Raw genomic sequence first — 20,502 nt, forward strand, 5'->3', positions numbered from 1 at the left:
TCGGTTCTGCCTGGTGGTGACAGTGGACACAGGGAGAGGGTGGGGGCTGAGCAGCGTCACCCGTGGGAGCGCTTTCCCATCCGGAACGGTCTCACTGTAGACAACCTGCTGCCCCGTAGCAACAGGAGGAGGAGGAGGAGGCGCAGGCTCCAGCCTGGGGCAGTGTCAGACACACCTGACCCAGTGCACTCACCGGGACAGCTCTGAGTGGCGACGCACGGCAACATGGGAACTAACTGGCCCTTGGCCACGGTGAGCAGGAGCCAGGATGAATGATTGGAGTCCTGATGTGGTGGCCACGTGGGTGATAGTGGGGAGTAGCAGGGAGTGAGCCGTCAGGCAGGTGGGGTAGGAACCCACAGGTGCTGCCATTGGGGACAGACTCACAGGACAGGAGCCAGGGAAGGAGCCAGGGGCAGTGACGCCAGGTGAGGCCTGGGCATGGGAAAGGGGCCACTGTTACTCCGAATGGAAGAGAAACCATCCAATGTATACCGATACAATGCAATAAAGGAGTAATCTAATTTACACTCATAAAACCATTGCAAGAACCAAGCAAAGACCAGAAACAATCATGTCAAGGTCACACTTTTAAAGAAAAAGATTTATTCATTTGAAAGGCAGAATAGCAGAAAGAGAGAGCGGGAGAGAGGGAGGGAGAGAGGGAGGAAGGGAGAGAGAGAGAGAGAGAGAGAAAGAGAGAAAGAGAGAGAGAGAGAGAGAGAGAGAGAGAGAGAATCTTCCATCCACTGGTTCACTCCCCAAATGGCTGCAAGGGTTGGAGGAACTAGACTGAAGCCAGGAGCCAGGAGCTCCATCCGGGTCTTCCCTGTGGGTGCAGGGTCCCGAGCCCTCGGGCCGTCCTCTGCTGCTCTCCCAGGTGCATTATCAGGGAGCTGGATCGGAAGTGCAGCAGCTGGGACTCGGATCAGTACTCACAGGGGATGCCTCGGATCAGTACTCACAGGGGATGCCGGTGTCACAGGTGGCAGCTTAGCCCGCTGCCCCCACCGTCAGCCCCAAGCTCACGCTTTGAGACAGGGCTGTTTCTACATCTGACTGCACACAGTGTTGGAGTTTTGCTGAGAGCTGTGCACCGTTTCTTTGGTACGCGGTGGGAACCGTGGGAAGCTGATGGGAGTCATTTGCAATATGGGCCAAGTTAGATCTGCGCTAGTTAAACGCTTTCTGAAGTTACCACTGCAGAGGTAACAGCCACCCAGCGTCCCCGATGGGTTCACTCACGAGTCGGTGAAGGGCGATTCAGACAGCTTCTGCAGCCCGGCCGCAAGAGCAAGGCCACAGGGGGCCTCTTCTCTGTCCACGGCCACCCTCACCTTGACCTTGGGAGAACAGGTCTTCTGGGAGAAGAAGGCAGCCCTCCCCTCACTTCCAGAACCTTCCTCCAGGCTGTGACCTGCATTAGCATAGCAAAGGGGCCGCCTGGCTGGGGAGTGGAAGGGAGGCAGCAGGGCTCCGCAGTGCAGGGTTAGGGGAAGGGGGACAGGGGCTCCGTGGAGACTCCTCCGACTGTCACATCTGCCCCGGCCCCTCTCCCAGGCCAGGTCCCTTCCCTCACTGAGCTGTCTTCCCGTGCAAGGCTCCTCTGTGTGCCCTCCCGACGCCGGCTCCGAATGAGCGTGGGCAGAATGTTTTCTCCAGCTCGGCCCTGGCTCTGCCCCAACTCTCCACAAGACTGTGGGAACGTCTCACCCTGTCCCTGCCTCGGTTTCACTGTCTGTAAAATGGGAATGATTTCGGGTCCTCCTCCTCAAACCCCTGAGAAAGCAGGGACAGGTCTTTTCCAGTGCCAGGTCCCTGATACCCTACACGTGCCTGGCATGTGCTGGGCAGTAAACCAACCCTGGGTCTCTGGGGCAGGCGCTGTGGTGCAGCGGGTAAAACCTCCACCTGCAGCACCAGCATTTCCTGTGGGCGCTGGTTTGAGTCCTGGCTGCCCACTTCCAATCCAGCTCCCTGCTAATGCGCCTGGTAAAGCAGTGGAGGTTGGCCCAAGTGCTTGGGCCCCTGCACCCACCTGGGAGGCCCAGAAGAAGCTCCTGGCTCTTGGCTTCGGCCAGGCCCAGCCCTGGCCTTTGTGGCCATTAGGGGAGTGAACCAGCAGATGGAAGATTTTGTCTCTCTCTGTCTCTCCCTCTGTCTCTGCCTCTCCATCTCTGTAACTGTAATAAATAAATAAATAAATAAATAAATCAATCTTCTAAAAAAATACACCCTGAGTTTCAAGTGCCTGTGAAGGGACCCTCAGCCTTCTCTCTCGCAAGTGGCCGGGCCTGAGGAGGCAGCTTAAGACCCTGACGGGACCCGGTGTGACGCTGTGTGGGACGTCCCGAGTGAGCTAGCTGGACTGTCCTAAGGCTCAGGACACATCTAAGAAACAGGACGGCAAGCACGCCAGTTGCAAACCGGAAAGCAGGCAAAAGTCCACGCCCGTGAGGTGCTGCCGCTTCACGCTGATTGGCCAATCCTGGGGCTTCGGGTTCGGGAGGGAGCAGTCCATCTCGGAGCTCCTCCGGCTTCCTCCAGCCCGCACGGTCCCTCCTACAAAGGTGATTCCATAAACCGGGAAATCAAGGAAGGGTTGCTTTGGTCACTGGGCCCCCGAGCACAGGGACCTTCCCCAGGGCCTCCCAGCCCAGCTGGGCAGGTGCACGTCTCCCACTGTAGCCTGACCCCCTGAGACCCTCTTGTTCCCTCTCAGGGGCTCTTTGATCTGCACACAGCACCAAAGATACAAACATTTGTCTGTTTGTAAAAACATGTATTTATTTGAAAGGCAGAGTGACAGAAAGAGATAGAGGTAGAGGTAGAGGTAGAGGAGAGAGAGAGAGAGAGAGGAGAGAGAGAGAGAGGAGAAAGAGAGATCTTCTGTCTGCTGCTTCACTCCCAAACGGCTGCAACAGCCCAGGCTGCACGAGGCAAAAGCTAGGAGCCTGGAACTGCACCCCGGTCTCCCACGTGGGTGTCAGGAGCACAAGCACTTGGGCCGTCCTCCGCTGCTGCCCCAGGCGCGTTAGCAGGAGCTGGGTCAGAAGTAGGGCAGCCACTTCCTATCGGACTGGATCCAGCAAGGCAGGTGGCAGCTTCACCCTCTGGGCCACACCGCTGGCTCCTCCCGAGTCCATTGATAAGCAACAGAAGCGTGTGAGGTGCTTCCAGGGCTGATCTGTCTGCGGCCTCGCTCCTGGATTCAGCGAACGGACTGGTAACGCCCGAATCCCGGGTTCACGTTTCTGCTGTAGCCTGGTCTAACGGCCGGCACACATCCAGCCACGACTCTGCCGGGGAGAGGCCGTCTTAGCCTGAGACGCTGGGTGCTCAGGGGCAGAACCCACCCGCTGAGATGAAAGTTCACCGTAGGAGTGCCAGGGCCCTTGCAGAACCGAAGTATGAGAAGTGGAATGTCACAGTCTCCCCCCGTCCCGTCCCCCGCTCTCTGTGCTCCTGCTCTGTTCTCCCCCCGAAGCAGCCCCTGCCGCCACACTCGGGATTTCTGCCCCAGGATAACCCTGTCTAGCGTCTGTCTTTGTGCTGTCGGCCTGTCAGTCCTGAACCCAACAGTAGATGAACTTCCTGTCTTTGAAGTGAAGCTCACATGGCATAAAATGAAACATCGTGGGGTGTGGGGAGCAACTCGGACTAGACTGTTACTGGAATTAAGACTTATTCTATGCATCTGCTCTCCCACAATATGGCGCTGAGAAGGGAGTAACAACTTCTACGCAGCTGCCTCTCGCCAACTTGAGTGATGACCTGCAGGAGCTGATCCTGCTCCTGATTGGAGGAGAGCAGCGTACTCGGCGTGTGGGTAGCAGAGTTGGGATTGGCGGAAGAGGACTATAAAGGAGGAGAGAGACAACATGCACCAGGAACATCTATCTGAAGGAACACCTGTCTGAGCCCTGCAGGGCTGGGACTTAGCATCTCACGGCCCGTCTGGGAGATGCTTTTTGGTGCAGCCGAGGGGGGCGTGAATCATTGCTTTCTTTGGCAATACCAAAAGGTAGGTTCTGTTCCGAAAACGCGCTGACATTTCCACTCACAAGAGACACCCACTGTGTGTTGGAATAACAGACAAAAATTCATGTTTCTCACAAAAGGAACGACTCACACATATGTCAGAACGAAAAAACACAAGCTGCTTCATGTGGATCATTCGTCGTGGTTTAAACGCTGTCGGGAACACGGGGCTCGGGCCGGGGAAGAAGCACAGAGCTCCAGCATCTGCCCCAAATGCCAAGGGAAAAAAGAAAACTTTCAAAAATAAGGCTTCAGTGTTCTTTAAATCCGCGGATTTTCCCCACTTTAGATAACAAATGAAAGTTGACTCTTATCACGCTCCTGACAAAATAGGATAACTGGATTCTTTAAATCCTTAACATTTTAAAGGTCAGCTACAGCCATGCAATACTCTTTTTTTTTTTTTTTTTTTTTTTGTGGGGCAAATAAATACAGAGATTCCTCAAGCCATTGTGAGCTCCTTTCTTCTGAAAGCCAGAACCTCTTTTGTCCTTCCTGTGTTACCTGTTGAAGGTATTTCTAATTTTTTCTCTGACTTACAAATATTCTGTCCATGACCATTTAGCACAGAAACACTTGTTTTTCTAGTTATTTTCTTTGGTTGGAAGTTTGAAAGGCACACATGTGTCTAATGCCGAATTATTTTCAAGGAAAGTTGAAACAATGTATAACCCAACCAACAGTGTAACAGAACGTCCATTTTACAAATTCTCGTGATTCTTTGGCATTATTAATTTTTAAAAATTATTTATGGTGGCCGATGTTGTGGCATAGTGGGTAAAGCCACAGTCTACAATGCTGGCATCCCCTATGGGCGTTGGTTCGAGTCCTAGCTGCTCCACTTCTGGTCCAACTCCCACTAATGCACCTGGGAAAGCAGAGGAAGATGGCACTTGGGCCCCTGCCACCCACATGAGGACCCAGAAGAAGCTTCAGGCTCCTGGGTTCAGACTGGCCCAACCCTGGCTCTTGAGGCCATCTAGGGAGTGAACCAATAGACAGAAGACTCTTTCTCTCTCTCTCTGTCTCTCCCTCCCTCTCACTCTCTCTAACTCTGCCTTTCAAATAAATAAACCTTTAAAAATTATTTGTGGGTTTCTATGTAGAACTGTGCTCTCCGTTGATGGCATGGTTGCTTAGAGTTCGTGTTATTATTTGTCGACTATTTCGTGGTCATTTGCATGCAACTTCCCTGTGTTCATCACACATTTGTCCTTTCATTGTTGCTTCTGAGCCGTTCTGTTGATGCGTAGGAGGTCCTGTCTGTTTGCAACTTTTTTTTTTTTTTGACAGGCAGAGTGGACAGTATGAGAGAGAGACAGAAAGGTCTTCCTTCCATTGGTTCACTCCCCAAATGGCTGCTATGGCCATTTGCGCCCATCCTAAGCCAGGAGGCAGGTGCTTCTCCTGGTCTCCCATGCAGGTGCAGGGCCCAAGCACTTGGGCCATCCCCCACTGCACTCCCAGGCCACAGCAGAGAGCTGGCCTGGAAGAGGAGCAACCAGGACAGAATCCAGCGCCCCAACCGGGACTAGAACCCGGTGTGCCGGTGCCGCAGGCAGAGGATTAGCCTAGTGAGCCGCGGCGCTGGCCTGCATTGTGTTTTTGTTTTTTTTTTTTTTTTTTTTTTTTTTTTTTTTTTTTTTTTGACAGGCAGAGTGGACAGTGAGAGAGAGAGACAGAGAGAAAGGTCTTCCTTTGCCGTTGGTTCACCCTCCAATGGCCGCCGCTGCAGCCGGCGCACCGCGCTGATCCGATGGCAGGAGCCAGGATCCAGGTGCTTTTCCTGGTCTCCCATGGGGTGCAGGGCCCAAGCACCTGGGCCATCCTCCACTGCACTCCCTGGCCACAGCAGAGAGCTGGTCTGGAAGAGGGGCAACCGGGACAGAATCCGGCGCCCCGACCGGGACTAGAACCCGGTGTGCCGGCGCCGCAGGCAGAGGATTAGCCTAGTGAGCCACGGCGCTGGCCTGCAATGTGTTTTTGAATGAGACGTCTGGCTTGTAGTTCTGTGTATAGCGTGCTGCAACACAGACTACCTTAAATGTTGATGGATTTGATGCTGCCGATAACAAAGTGCATGCTGGAGTTTAAACTGGGAAAATCCCGAGACGCTCGTGGGTCTGAGAAGTGTATTGAACGTGTTTCTAAAACGCTCGCACTTGGATTTTTCCGGTGTGTTTTCTCTGACCCGGCTGGAATCTATAGCACAGTGCGTTGTTAAGCCTGGATCACAGCTGCTCTTCTTCCAGACTGTTAGCAAACAGAGCGCGACATCGGACGAATAAGGTTTCGTGTCAGCTTGGCTCTTCCTTCCTCCTCAGAGGCCATGTTTGCGTCCGGGGTGAGGTCCCTTCACCAGGTCATGGAGTCCGAGGACAATGCAATTGAACCACAAGTTGACTGCCATGCAAAACACTTTGCAACCCAGGCATGTGAGGGCCTGCAGAGTGAGTCTCGGGAAACCCGGGCCCGGGGTGCACAGTGGCTGTGCACCTGCACACACTCACCCTCTAGCTCTGCTTCCCCTGAGCGTTCTGGAGTCTCCGGGGACCCCGTTGATGCTACTTCTTCTACTGCACCGTCCGCTACTGTGAGCGCCAGAACAGAGAAGGGCGGAGCAGACTGGGGCAGCTGGCCCCACGCAGCCAGGCTGGGCACAAAGGACTTCAGAGAACATCAGCGCCAGACCAGGCACTCCGCAGGAGCCGGGGGGACACCCCACTGCCCACTGCGCCCAACTGAACACACATGAAAGCGTCATCCAGAAGAAAACTGGCACAGCGCCCCCTCCTGGCCAACAGGGGTACCCTGACTCCTCAGTCACCACTTGGGCATTGGCAGTGTGCTTCCTGTCCTCACTCAGCAGAGCTTGAAGCTCTTTGAGAATCGCTTTAGAGCGGGCTCTGTCTTCAGGGATGATTCTCTCTCTGATCTCTGCAGTCCGCTGCCCTGCTGGCTGCTCTCTGACCCCTGGATGAGGGCTCCCCGTGGTGGTGGAGGGAGGTACTGCCCAAGGCATGCTAGGTCCAGGGTACCCCTGGGTGGTCTCCTGACTTGCGGAGCTGACGACTCAGGTCCTGTTCTCTGCTCTCAGGGCCCTGTTTTGTCCAGGCCTCCCTTGGACTGGTGAAGGGCCCTGGACTCTGAGTCTACCTCATTCTCTGCCAGCTGGGGCTCCACAGGGCAGCCTGGCTGCCCTGGGAACTGGCAGAGGCCCAGCCACTCAAACCTTGAATGCTTTCTCTCCACCCATGCCGCTGGCCCTCGGGATGCTGGTCACACACCTCCTGTATGTCCGGCTCCTTCCAGGTCAGCCTGGGGCAGCCAGGGCAGATCCATCCGGGACCCAGAGTTCACCTGTCAGAGGAACAGGGACAGTCCCTGCACTTGCATTAAAGCAATGACCTAACAACAACAACAACAATAATAGTACTAATAGTCAAAGGGCCTGTTAGCTCCTAGCCTGCTAATCCTTTCTGGAAATCCCAAAGCCCCATGAAATCCTATTTTGAATTTGCTTTCTTATCTTTGGACTTGCTGTTTTCATGGTCATCCCAGCCTGGCCTCCTCGGGGAGCCAAGGCTGAAAGGTACCGTGCTCAGAGGAAGACAAGGGAAAGCTCTCCCAGCTGCCAGCTCCCCTCCCTCCCAGTCTCCTCCCCACATCGTGGGCACAGGGCAGGGGGGCGGGGCGCCAGGGCTGGAATGCACCCCTAGGCTGCCAGGACACGGTTCCGTTTGGGAATTTTATTTTCCAGGTCCACCCCAGGAGCCTTTGCTCCATGACTCTGCCTGTGATGGACACGTGAGGTCCTTGCCTGTACGTGCTGGGCTCACTCATGACCATGGCACACGCTGCGGACAAACCTCCGGGTCCTCCACCCCCGACCCCTCCACACACACCCAAGTGTCCCTGACCACGGACAGTGCCCATCTGCGTCTCCCTGCTTCTCTGCCCATGAGGGTGCTTGGGAACGAGGGCCCAGCTCAGAAAGACCCAATGCCTGTGGGAGGGACGGGGGTTGTGGGCAAACAGGGCAGCTTTCCCTCTGCCGCAGGGGCACTGGGCGCCTGGCCCTGCGTGGCGCCCCAGAATATGGCACTCCTAGCCACACTCATTCCCATCACCCCCCCATCCCCCTCTCACCTTCCACACACCATCCCATGCTTCCCATGTGGCTCCATTCTCAGTTCAGCCGCCTGTGTCCATCTGTGGGACTGGCTCTGTTCTTGGGTCCCAAACTAAGCCATGAGCTGCCCAGGACTCACTGTCCATCTGGGCGATGAGAGAAGTGGAACTTCAGGGACTGGGTGCAGTAGTTTGTTCTCTTTTGGGGAGCAGGGGGGGCTCAGAATCCTGTCTGGATAAGGAATTTCTATAGAAGCCAAATACAGAAAGTAGGAGGAGTCGGCACCCTGGGTGGGCGGAGTCTGGGAGCGGAGCTGTCACTCCCGCCCTCCGCCCACTTCTGGGGATGCCCGTGGTCTCCTCCTCTCTGCGGCACCTGCCTTTGCTCCGGGAGGAAGCCTGGCTCAGTACCGAGCGTGCCCCCTCCCCTGTGTGGCCCCCAGGTTGGGACTCTCAGAAGAGGCGTGAGATTTTGCATGGTTGCAGCTGGTCATGGCGTCTTATACGGTCGCACAGCCAAAAAGGGACATTTCTAAGAAAAGGAAATGACTCAGGGACAGAAAATGCTGTCATCCAAATTCTGGGCTTTGCCCTTTTAGACTCCATCAGGGTCCCGTCCAGAGAAGAGACCCCAGTCAGGCTCCCCGGCCAGGGATTCCACGGATTCCTCAGCGTGAAGTTCCCGACGGGCTCCGCTTGCTTAGCCGCTCACGTGCCTCACGCGTCTCACACGTCTCTTGTGCCTTCAGTTTAACTTTGAACAGCGTCTCTCCAGCAGGGAGTTAGACCCCGCAGGGACCCCAAGCCCCTTCTCCAGGGGCTGCAGCCAAGGGCCCTGCTCTCACCCACAGCCACTTTGTGATCTAACCAGAGAAGTCTGGCTGACCGCCACGTGCACAGACACCCCAAAGGTGTGCAACGCCCAGATGTCAATCAAAACTGCCCATCGTGGAGGTCGAGCCCCTGTCACCCTGTCACCACCTGTCACCACCACCCTGTCACCACCCACAGGCTTCAGGGATAAAAGCCCTCACCCAGGAGGTCTCTCACAACGTGCCTGTTCCGCTCTTGGGAAATATTTTCAATAAATTTGCTTTGCCGTCTCTGTTTCCATCTCCCTGAACTGTGGTTTGTTACCTTTTTTTTTTTTTTTGAAAGATTGATTTATGTATTTGAAGGTAGACTTACAGGGAGAGGAAGAGACGAGAGAGAGGTCTTCCATCTGCTGGTTCACTCCCCAAATGGCCACAGGGCTGGAGCTGAGCTGATCCGAAGCCAGGAACCAGGAGCTTTCTCCAGGTGTCCCACGCGGGTGCAGGGATCCAAGGACTTGGGCATCCTCTACTGCCTTCCCAGGCCACAGCAGGGAGCTGGATCAGAAGTGGAGCAGCTGGAACCAGCGCCTATTTGGGAGGCTGGCACTGCAGGCAGCGCCTTTACCCGCTGTGTCACAGTGCCAGCCTGAGTTCATGACCCTCATCAGCAAAAATGCAGGGAGGCAAGCCAGTTCCCCTTCCCCAGGACCTCCAGACGCTCCCCTGTCCAAACATCCAGACAGGTGAGTCTGGTCCCACTCACACGGACTGCCCCCGGCACAGGTGCAAAATAGCTCTGCTCTAGGACCGCTCCCCGTGGAGAGCCTGGAAGCGCCACAGGAAGCGTCCCACCTGCGCCGTGGCGCTCCGACGGCCAGCAGCCGGCCTTTCTTCCGCAGGAGGGGTCCGAGGTCGGAGCCTTGGGAGACCCAGCGAGCAGCTTCTTCAGCCGTCACCAGGGTCCCTGCAGGTGGGACCCAGGCAACATCAGCCCTGGCTCGCAGGGAGAATCTGATGTGCGTTTCGCCTCTGGATAACGGCTCTGTCTCTGACGGAGAGAGCTGTTCCACCCGCAGGCAGGAAGGGCCTGGTGTCCACCAGCAAGCCACGGGGCCGGCCCAGGGCTCAGCCTCCGGGGCTCAGGGAGGCGAAACAGCTCCCTGTGGCTGCCGCAGGGGCAGAGCCAAGCCTGCGCCCGGAGCGCCCCACTCCGCGGAGCTACGAACCTCGCATCTGCCGCGGGCTCACGGGGCTTCCGAAGCAGGGGCCGCCCTGCTCGCCCTAGGAGAGGACGCCGGCATTTTCCTCTCCCGGTTATGACTTATTCCCCGGAGACGGACAGGGCTGGTGGAGTTCATCTGCGCCTCCCACACCGCACATCAGTTGCTTTCTTCTGGGTGCAGCGCCATCCCGCCAACGTTGACAGAAGACAAGTGGAACCGAGAGACCCGCAGGACTTACAGGGCACAAACCGCTGCCTCCTCCTTCCCCACTGCCGAGTGCCAGGGCCCTGAAGGAGCAGAGATCGGGGTCAGGTTCAGAAATCAATGGTACAGCAAATGTGCGTGTGGGCTGCCCGTGCACGCCATGTGCGTAGTGTGTGTGGGGTGTGTAGCATTGGATAGCACATGTGTGGTGTGTAGCATGTATGTAGCATGTGTGTATTGTGTATTATGTTTTATATGGTATTGTAGTGCATGTCTGGTTGTAGTATATGGGCAGCATGTGTGTAGTGTGTTGTGTGTAGCATGTGTATAGCACATATGTTGTGTGTAGTGTGTAGCACATGTGTGCTGTGTAGCTTGTGCATACCATGTGGGTAGTGTGTGTTGTATGTGGTGTGTGTAGTGTGTGTGGTGTGTAGTGTGTAGCATGTGTGCAGTGTGTGGCATGTGTGTATGTAGCATTGTGTAGTGTGTGTAGCATTGTATAGCACATGTGCTGTGTGTAGCATATATGTAGCATGTGTGTATTGTGTTGTATGTGGTATGTGAAGTGCATATCTGGTTGTAGCATATGCACAACATGTATTTAGTGTGTTGTGTGTAGCATGTGTGCAGTGCATGTGTGATATGTAGCATGTGCGTAACATGTGGGTAGCATGTGTGTAGTGTGCTATACGTGGCATGTGCGTAGTGCGTGTGTGGTGTGTAGTGTGTGTAGTGTTGTAGCATGTGTGTAGTGTTGAAGCATGTGTGTGTAGTGTGTAGCATGTGTTTGTATAGCATTGGATAGCATATGTGTGGTGTGTAGTGTGTGTATAGCATGTGGTTAGTATGCATGTAATATGTGTTGTATGTGGTGTGTGTAGTGGTGTAGCATGTGTGTAGTGTTGTAGCATGTATGTAGTGTTGTAGCATTGTATAACATGTATAGTGTGTGGCATGTGTGTGGTGTGTGGCATGTGTGTAGTGTTGTGGTGTGTAGCGTGTATAGTGTTATAGCATGTGTGTAATGTTGTAGCATGTGTGTAGTGTTGTAGCATTGTGTAACGTGTATAGTGTGTAGCCTGTGTGTGTGTGTAGTGTGTAGCCTGCGTGTGTGTGTGTAGCCTGTGTGTGTGTAGCCTGTGTGTGTGTATGTGTATAGTGTGTAGCCTGTGTGTGTGTGGTGTGTATAGTGTGTAGCCTGTGTGTGTGTGTAGTGTGTATAGTGTGTAGCCTGTGTGTGTGTGTAGCCTGTGTGTGTGTAACGTGTATAGTGTGTAGTCTGTGTGTGTGTAGCCTGTGTGTGTGTGTGTAGCCTGTGTGTGTGTGTAGTGTGTAGCCTGTGTGTGTGTAGTGTGTATAGTGTGTAGCCTGTGTGTGTGTGTGTAGTGTGTAGCCTCTGTGTGTGTGTAGTGTGTATAGTGTATAGCCTGTGTGTGTGTAGTGTTTATAGTGTGTAGCCTGTGTGTGTGTGTGTGTGTGTGTGTGTGTGTGGCAAGCAGACACCACCTCTGACGTTTCCGTGCCAAGTCCTCTAGGAGCAGGAACGCCGCTCACCTGAGTCCAGTGAACACACTGTGAGAACAGGAAACTCTGCCAACGGCTCCCGTCTGCTCTGCCTGCAGCCTCCTGGTGCCCCTTACACCAGCGCGCAGGAGCCCTCCCCGGCTCAGGCTCCCCCTGCCCCGTCTTCTCCTCTTCCCCCGAGCCCTGGTCTCCGTCATCCCCACTCTGTGTGACCCGGGGCTGCGAGTCCCGCCTGCGTGCTGTGGCCGGGCCCCCTGAGCCACACTGCATTGGCTCTCGCCGCCTCGAGTCCTGCCTGACCGGGCAAGCCGGGCTCTGATGGGCACCAATGGGCACCGATGGCCTCGGAATCACTTGCGCTAACACATTGTGCTAAGGGGTCTTGGGCTGGGGGTGGGAAAGTGAGAGAAGTGGAGGGAGGGAAGAGCCCCAGTTCCCTGCCTTTCCCTCTTGTGCAAAACACACCAGCAGGTGCAGGCTTCCAGTCCCGCCCTGGTCTCCCAGGATGGCGCTGCCCCATGAAAAGCAGGGTGAGCTGGCCGGGGGCTGAGACCCTCAGCTCCCCAAGTGGTCTTGGCTGAAGCCCCAGCTCCATCCACTTCGAGGAGGGTCGTCATTCTCTCCAGCGTCACTCCCTGTCCCCCAGGAAGCTCGGGGCAACCTCCCATGGTCCAGGTGCATCCTGAGCCAGACCATGGCCGTGGGCTGCTTCCCTGCTGCGTGGCCAGCAGTGGTCAACGTCCTTGGTCAGCGTCCAGCCTCCGCACCTCCGCTCTCTGGGGGTGACTGAAGCCCAGAGCAGCATCCGTCTCCAGACTACTCTAGAAGCCTCCGTGCCTGGCTCACCATGGCTGCCACGTTGCCCACTCACTCACTGTTGGTTCTCACAGGATTGCAGGAGGCGGTCAGTTCTATCAGAAGCAAGGTTAGACGTCTTGCTTGTTGGACACTGGCTGCCCACGGTATCTTCTTTTCATTTGCTAGCTCAGCCTTCACGCATCCTGGGCTGGTGGCTCTGTGATCGCCTAGAGGGACTGTCAACTTGATGGAGCATCCGGCACTCCTGCCCTGATAACCAGAGCCGTATCCCAATCGCTCTTCCCACTCTGAGGACAAAGGTCTTGCGTTTTATTGTTTAACGACTCTCCAGCTCCATATCTAGGCCTTTCAGATAACACTATCTGCCCAAATCCTTTCTAGGAATTTCCTGGAAATCAAAGACTCAGACCAACAAAGATTCAGAACCTTCAGCAAGTGCTACAAGATCTCGAACCCACGGCTTACTCTGCATTTCTGCCACCATCTCGAGTGGAGGGTAGGGAATTCTGCAGGAAGTATGGAGACTAAATCGCATCCCACACACCACTGGGGGTTCTGAAAGCAGCGCCGACTCGTGCAAGTTCACGGCCACTTCCTGAAGTGACCTGGCTGTGATGGGAGGGCCGCGCCCAGCCCAGGGCAGAGACAGGAGATGTCCCGCCTCCGTGGGTGCTGGCTGCGCCCAGCCCAGGGCAGAGACAGGAGATGTCCCGCCTCCGTGGGTGCTGGATGCACCCAGCCCAGGGCAGACAGGAGATGTCCTGCCTCTGTGGGTGCTGGCTGCGCCCAGCCCAGGGCAGAGACAGGAGATGTCCCGCCTCCGTGGGTGCTGGCTGCGCCCAGCCCAGGGCAGAGACAGGAGATGTCCTGCCTCTGTGGGTGCTGGGCACAGCCCAGGCCCGCAAGAAATGTGACTTGCTCTGCTCTCCGGCTTCGAGCTGGTTTCCATTTGGACTGAAGTTCCCCTGGAGTGAGGGAAAAAAATCTCCACTTTCCAGTTCCTTGGTGGGCATGGCGGGGCGGGACTCTGCCAGCTGGCCATCCTCAGCCCATGCAGGTGTGCCTCACCTGGCCGCAGGTATTGGCCTGCACAGGTCTCTGGGAGCAAGGGAGCTGGCGTGGCCTCCCCGCTGGGCCTGGGTACCCTCTGAGCAAGATTTCCACCGAGCACCCCCACACGACAAAGTCGTTCTGTGGCCATCCCTTCTCTGGAATCCCCTCAAACACATGACCAGCGCCCCCTGGTGGTGGCGGGGGTGCTGGGCTGCTGCTGCGTCTGTGAGTTTTAGCCTGGTTCCATCGTCTCCTGCCTGAGGAGAAAGACCCCCAGACAGGGACTGCACCCCCTCCTGGGAGCACACAGTCCAGACCAGCAACCACGTCCCCAGCCCTCCCCCAGACCACCCAACACAAGCCCACATTCTCCCACCAGCTCCTTGTAGGACCCCCAGAAATTCGATTCTTCTGTGTGTGGCTATGATGAACGGGATTTCCGCCTTGATTTCTCTTTGGATGAGTTCATCATTGGGGTATAAAAAGGCGACCGTTGGCGGGATGCTAATTCTGTGTCCTGAGCCTTCCCGCAGCCCGTCTACCAGCGCTACCAGCTTGTCGGTGGAGTGTTTAGGTTTCTCTGCGTCACCTGCAAACGTGTATATTCGCACTTCCTCCTTTCCCATGTCCATGCCCTTTGTGTCTGCCTCCTCTTGCTACCACTTCCAGTCCTGCACTAGCAGTGGGGACAGTGGGCATCCTCATCTTACCCCAGCGGCAGGTGCATCTCCACCTGCTAAGTCCCAGGGCCGCCCGCCAGGGTGGGAAACTGGAGGAACCGGCACCTGCTTCTCTGTCCACCAGGCAGCCATCATTCTCGACCCCTGCCTCACGACCCCCCGACATTTGTCAGATTTTTGTAGAACCCACCTATGTTTCTGCAGATGTATTTTCAGATTGCTCATCATTCGCCCCGAAATCACTGTCACTGGCCCTTGGCCGTGAGGTTGCTGCCTCCAGCCAGGAAAATCAACACTCCAGCCGCCGCCCGCGTCAGGCAGGAATGCGCCAGCCTGTCACGGCACCCTGCTTCATTGCATCAGCTTGAAGTTAATGGGGAGTTACAAGGAGATGCCGGCAGGGCCATTTATGTCATGTTCAATAAGCTCTGGGCCAGCCCGGCGCCTGTGGCTGCATCCTGCTGACAAGAACTCAACGGCTCCGTGGCATGAACAGCACAAGGCAAGGCTCAGCTCCCCAGTGAACGGTGTCAGGCAAACATCTGAGGGACTGTGCCCCCGTCACCTCGCACCGCTGACACAAGCACCCCTTCATCACTGCGCTCTCTGCTCTCCTGGACCAACTCTGGGTTTATGATCTGAAAACACACTACAGGGGCTGGCGCTCTGACATAGCGGGTAGAGCTGCCACCTGCTAGGCCAGCATCCTATAGGGGCGACAGTTCGAGTCCCGGGTTCTCCACTTCCAATCCAGCCCCCGATAATGTGCCTGAGCAAGCAGCAGAAGACGGCCCAAGTCCTCCGGCCCCTGCACCCATGTGGGAAAACCAGATGGATCTCTGGCTCCTGGCTTCAGTCTGGCCCAGTGCCTGCCAATGAGACCATTTGGGGAGTGAACCAGCAGATGGAAGATCTCTCTATATAACTCTGTTTTACAAATAAATAAAATAAATATTTTTTAAAAAATGAAAATACACTGCAAGCAACTTTCAGCTCTCCTTGAAGCGTCCTGTAAACTGACCTTGTAGAGTGCCCACATCCGGTCGGACACAGGAAAGCATTCGGAGGCTTTGAAGGGTGAGGACCATGTCCCTGCATGCCAGGACTAGTGAGGACCTAAGCAATGGCAGACCATGCAGCTGTCCCAACAGCCAAACAGCCTCTTTGTAGACTTCCTGGCTTCTGGGGAGGGTGCTCGGGGTACATTTCCCTCTACTTTGCTGGAACCCCGAATGCCTGGGCAGTCGGCCAGCAAGGCGACCCAGCTCTGGCCACTGCGGCTGCTACAGGCAGGGCCGTTGGCACGCGTTCTAAACCAGATCTCTCTTTGCAATGCACACACATCCACTGAATTGCCACTGCTCTTCCTCTTTTAAAGTGAGTGTTATTTTCCCCTCTGTAACTATCACACGGGGTCAATATAGAAAATCTAGAATATGGAGAAACTAGCCCCTTACGGGCCTACCAAATAGTCCCCCGGGGGTAGTAGTGTGCTGAGTTTTGTTCAAGATTTTTTCAGTGCAGGTAATGGTGACTGTGCTTGGTCTTCACACTGTGGATAGCGTAGTTTGGTATTCAACAGCTAAAAGTCCTGGTAGTGCCATCTGCACTGAGTTTCTTTCTTTTTTTTAAAGATTTATTTTATTTATTTGAAAGACCGAGTAACAGAGAGAGGTAGAGACACAGAGAGAGGTCTTCCATCCGCTGGTTCACTCCCCAAATGGCCACAATGGCTGGAGCTGTGCCAACCCGAAGCCAAGAGCCAGGAGCTTCTTCTGGGTCTCCTACGTGGGTGCAGGGGCCCAAGCACTTGGGCCATCTTCTACTGCTTTCCCAGGCCACAGCAGAGAGCTGGATCGGAAGGGAAGCAGCCGGGATTAGAACTGGCGCCCATATGGGATGCTGGTGCCTCAGGCCAGGGCTTTAACCCGCTGCACCACAGCGCCGGCCCCCACTGAGTTTCTTAACTCCCAACGAAGTTACTCCTTAATCAGTAAATGAGAATGAAATTGCTAATTTAGAATGTAAATGGAACATTAAAGGAATAAAAGAAAAAACATGTCTGTACACATGAACACACATACACATGTGCATGTACACACACACACACACACACACACACATCAGGAGCCTCAACAAGCTGGTGGGAAATGAAATTGAAAGATGGCCGGCGCCGCGGCTCACTAGGCTAATCCTCCACCTAGCGGCGCCGGCACACGGGGTTCTAGTCCCGGTCGGGGCGCCGGATTCTGTCCTGGTCGCCCCTCTTCCAGGCCAGCCCTCTGCTGTGGCCAGGGAGTGCAGTGGAGGATGGCCCAGGTGCTTGGGCCCTGCACCCCACGGGAGACCAGGAGAAGCACCTGGCTCCTGGCTCCTGCCATCGGATCAGCGTGGTGCGCTGGCCGCAGCGGCCATTGGAGGGTGAACCAATGGCAAAGGAAGACCTTTCTCTCTGTCTCTCTCTCTCACTGTCCACTCTGCCTGTCAAAAAAAAAAAAAAAAAAAAAAGAAATTGAAAGATAACGTGCATTTTCGTGAACTTGGTAAAGCAGCCCTGAAATCCACACGGATTCTTCATCACGCAGAATTTCCACGACCCTGGTGACGACCCAGCATTCGTGTGGATGGACTTCCAATGTGTCTTCACCAAAAGAAATTTATCTTTTCCTTCCATCTTCCATGAATCTTGGAAGTCCCCTCGTATGCATGCATGGACATATACAGAAGGCGCTTAATAAATGTGAGGTCTTTCATGCGCGTTTTTGAATCACGTGACGCACTCTCAGTGTTGCTGGAGTGGGCGCAGGCATCCTCCGGGTGTTCTGCTCTCATTCGTATAACACATCTGTGGGATTTCCGCTGTCCTTGCACTAAGCTGGGAGGGGGCGGGCAGGTGAGTGAAAGGTACCCCTGCCCCGAAGAACCCCCAGGTTGGCGGTGAGACAGACACGGGCCAGCAACCACAGCGTGCACCCAGGGCAGGTCGCGCTCAGAAGCCAAACCCACGCCCTGACACAGGCCTCGGAGGCGGATCCGGCCCTAGGCTCCTCCCACGCTCTCCTGCCTCCCTCCCTCGGCCTGGCTTCCTTGTCCTGCTCCTGTGGTTGCAAACCACAGCCCCCTGGACCCAGGGAGTGGTGCAGCCAGCCCTGGCCCCACAGGTCCCTAATCCATGGCCTTGTGGGGTCTTCATTTCCCCTACAGACGCACCAGTGTTCCATCTGGAGGGGAACCCCAGACCCGGAGCAAAAACGGGCACCCACCTGCACGGAGCCCCTAGACAGGCTGGAGTCCACTTCACCATCACCCAGATTCCCTAAAGAACACCATCACCCACCAGCCACAGGAGGGCCGCGGGCACTGCTGGCCAGCCAGGACCCTGCACACAGCCTCAACACGCACTTCTTGCCCCAACTTCAAAGACCCTGCACCCCTAATGTCACAGGGAGCCAGGTGATGAAGCCATAGCTGCCCGGCTCCTTGCTCTGTGTTTCGAAGAAGCACCGCCTTTCTTACCGCCCCCCCCACCATGAGTGACAGGCTTGCAGGGGCCAGAGGGGTGGACCCAGCTTGCGGGGTTCTGTAACAACGCCTCCAGCCAGTCTTGGGGGGCGTTCTGTGTCGAAGCTTGCTGTGGATGAGTCATAACTACCTCGTCGTTCCTCTAATGGGGAATGTTTGGAGTGTTTCCATTTTTCCGTTGTTATAGAGACTACCGAGCATCCTAGAAATTAATATTTCGGGCTATACTATTTTTGGAACGCTGCTCTGGTCTGCATTAGAGTCCCCAGGCGGGAATAACTGTTGGTTCATTTGCAGAGGCAGCGTGTTAAGTGCCGGCTTCATTGTGCTTCAGAGAGCATTGAACAAAATTAAAAAAACAGCTCTGAAAACAAGCCGGGTCCTCTCCTATTTGCATTTCTTTGATTATGGGACACGCGGTGACCTTGTTTCCCTATTTGCTCATCATTTCTATCGCGCTTTTTGTAAGTTATCTATTAACATCATTAGCATGTAGACGGCTGGGATTTCCACTGTTCTTATGGCACGAACTCTATATTAAAATAAGAGCTTGCTGTGTCCTACAGCTGCTGCAAACATTGCTCCCCAGCTCGTCATCTGATTTTTAATTTCAGTAACCCGTGCTTTTCTGGAAGGCACCAGCTTGAGGATGATGAAGGATTCTAAGGACAGCAACAAACTGTACTTTCCGGACCTGCCCCAGCCCGTACTGCGGAACCTTCTGAGCGTTGGGTTCAGCCATTTCTGTGGGCAGCTCATGGGTTCTGTGCTCCAAGTTGGAGAGAATGAGCCACCTTCCTGTGGGCACGCTCTTGACCTGTGTAGGCTGAGGCCATCAGCCTGAAGAGAGACAGGGTATCCGCACCGTGAGACACTCCGCAGAGGATTCTGGCACACTCACCTCAGCAAGAAGCAGCAGTCGAGGGCCCAGCACTGGCACAGCAGGTGGAGCTGCCACCTGCGCTGCGGCTTCCCACAGGGGCACCAGTTCATGCCCTGGCTGCTCCACTCCCAATGCAGCTCCCTGCTAATGCGCCTGGCAAAGCAGCAGAGGATGGCCCAAGTGCTTGGGCCCCTGCCACCCATGTGGGAGACCTGGAGGAAGCTCTTGGCTCCTGGCTTTGCCTCACCCAGCCCTGGACATTCCAGCCATCTGGGGAGTGAACCAGCAGATGGAAGACCTCTCTCTCTCTCTCTCTCTCTCTCTCTCTCTCTCTGTAACTCCAAATAAAACAAGGAAGCAGTAATCAAGAAACTGGGCCGAACATGAGAGACTTCGACACAGATAATGCAGGTGCTGCACAAAACAAGAAATCTGATGGCCCACGTAAGGACACAGTGCCCGTGGCTCGGCTACTGCCGCAGTGGAAAAGCAGCCGTGCGCTAGACTGGAGGGCTCCCAATGAGGTCACAAAGAGACGTGGCTGCCAGCACCACTCATCCACTGTCAGCCTAACGCAGAGAAGCCCCGCGCTGGGGTGCAGGTGAGCACCGAGTTCACACTCCACGTGATGGACTTGTAAGTCCTTCAGTTAATTATAACAACAAGCAGACGCCGGGGGGTGCCTGATTTCGGCACAGTAAAAATGTCTCTGTGTCGTCTGAACCATCAAAAGACGAATGAGTTCCCTGTTGCTGAAGGTACTTGGTGGGAGGCTGGGGGGCGCTTGGAACGGTGACATCATCGGGGCCCCAGTATCACGTGACTGCACGGCCCAGCTGCAGAGCTGGGACCTGCGGGAGGTCAGCTTCACCTCGGGGCATTTTCGTCTCGCAGTGGGACTGTGAGGCCACGAGCCCACCGACAGGCAGCGAGCGTCTGCATTTGCGATGGAGAACGGAAAGAGAATTGAGCATTAATTTTTTATTGAATTAATTTTAATTAATTAATTTTTAATTAATTTTGAATTAAATTTTTTTAATTGCCAAGCAACGCTGATGACTCAGCTGACACAGGAAATTGATTTTGAATATATATTCATTTTCTGATTTATTTGAGAGAGAGAAAAGTCTTTCAACTGCTGGTTCCCTCTCCAAATGCTTGCCAGACTGCAGCCAGGAGCCAGAAACTCTGCGTCTCCCACGCGGTTGGCAGGAACCCCGAGTAATGAGCCGCCTCCCAGGGTGCGCATTAGCAGAAAGCTGGATCGGAAGACGAGACGGGGATCCAATCCCGGGCACTCCGATGTGGGACGTGAGCCCCGAGCTTCCTGTGGGTGGCGGCGGTGAGGGAGCAATGGGCGGAACCCTCCCCAGCCTCTGGCAGACCCTGCAGCGGGGCCGTCGTCTTTGGCCTGCGGCGTGGCGACAATCACTCTCCCACTGCCTGTGTCCCTCTAACACCCAGTCCAAACCAGCGAAACACTCCTGAAACTGCACAACGCTCTGGACCGGGCGCTGTGGACAGGCGGGTGGCAACCACACGGAGAGCGCTGCACTGTGGCGGAAAGGAGGGAAGCCAGCCGTGTGTCCCTGCTGGAAATCACT

The sequence above is a fragment of the Oryctolagus cuniculus genome, chromosome 3, assembly GCF_964237555.1.
Source record: "Oryctolagus cuniculus chromosome 3, mOryCun1.1, whole genome shotgun sequence".
Lineage (NCBI taxonomy): Eukaryota > Metazoa > Chordata > Mammalia > Lagomorpha > Leporidae > Oryctolagus > Oryctolagus cuniculus.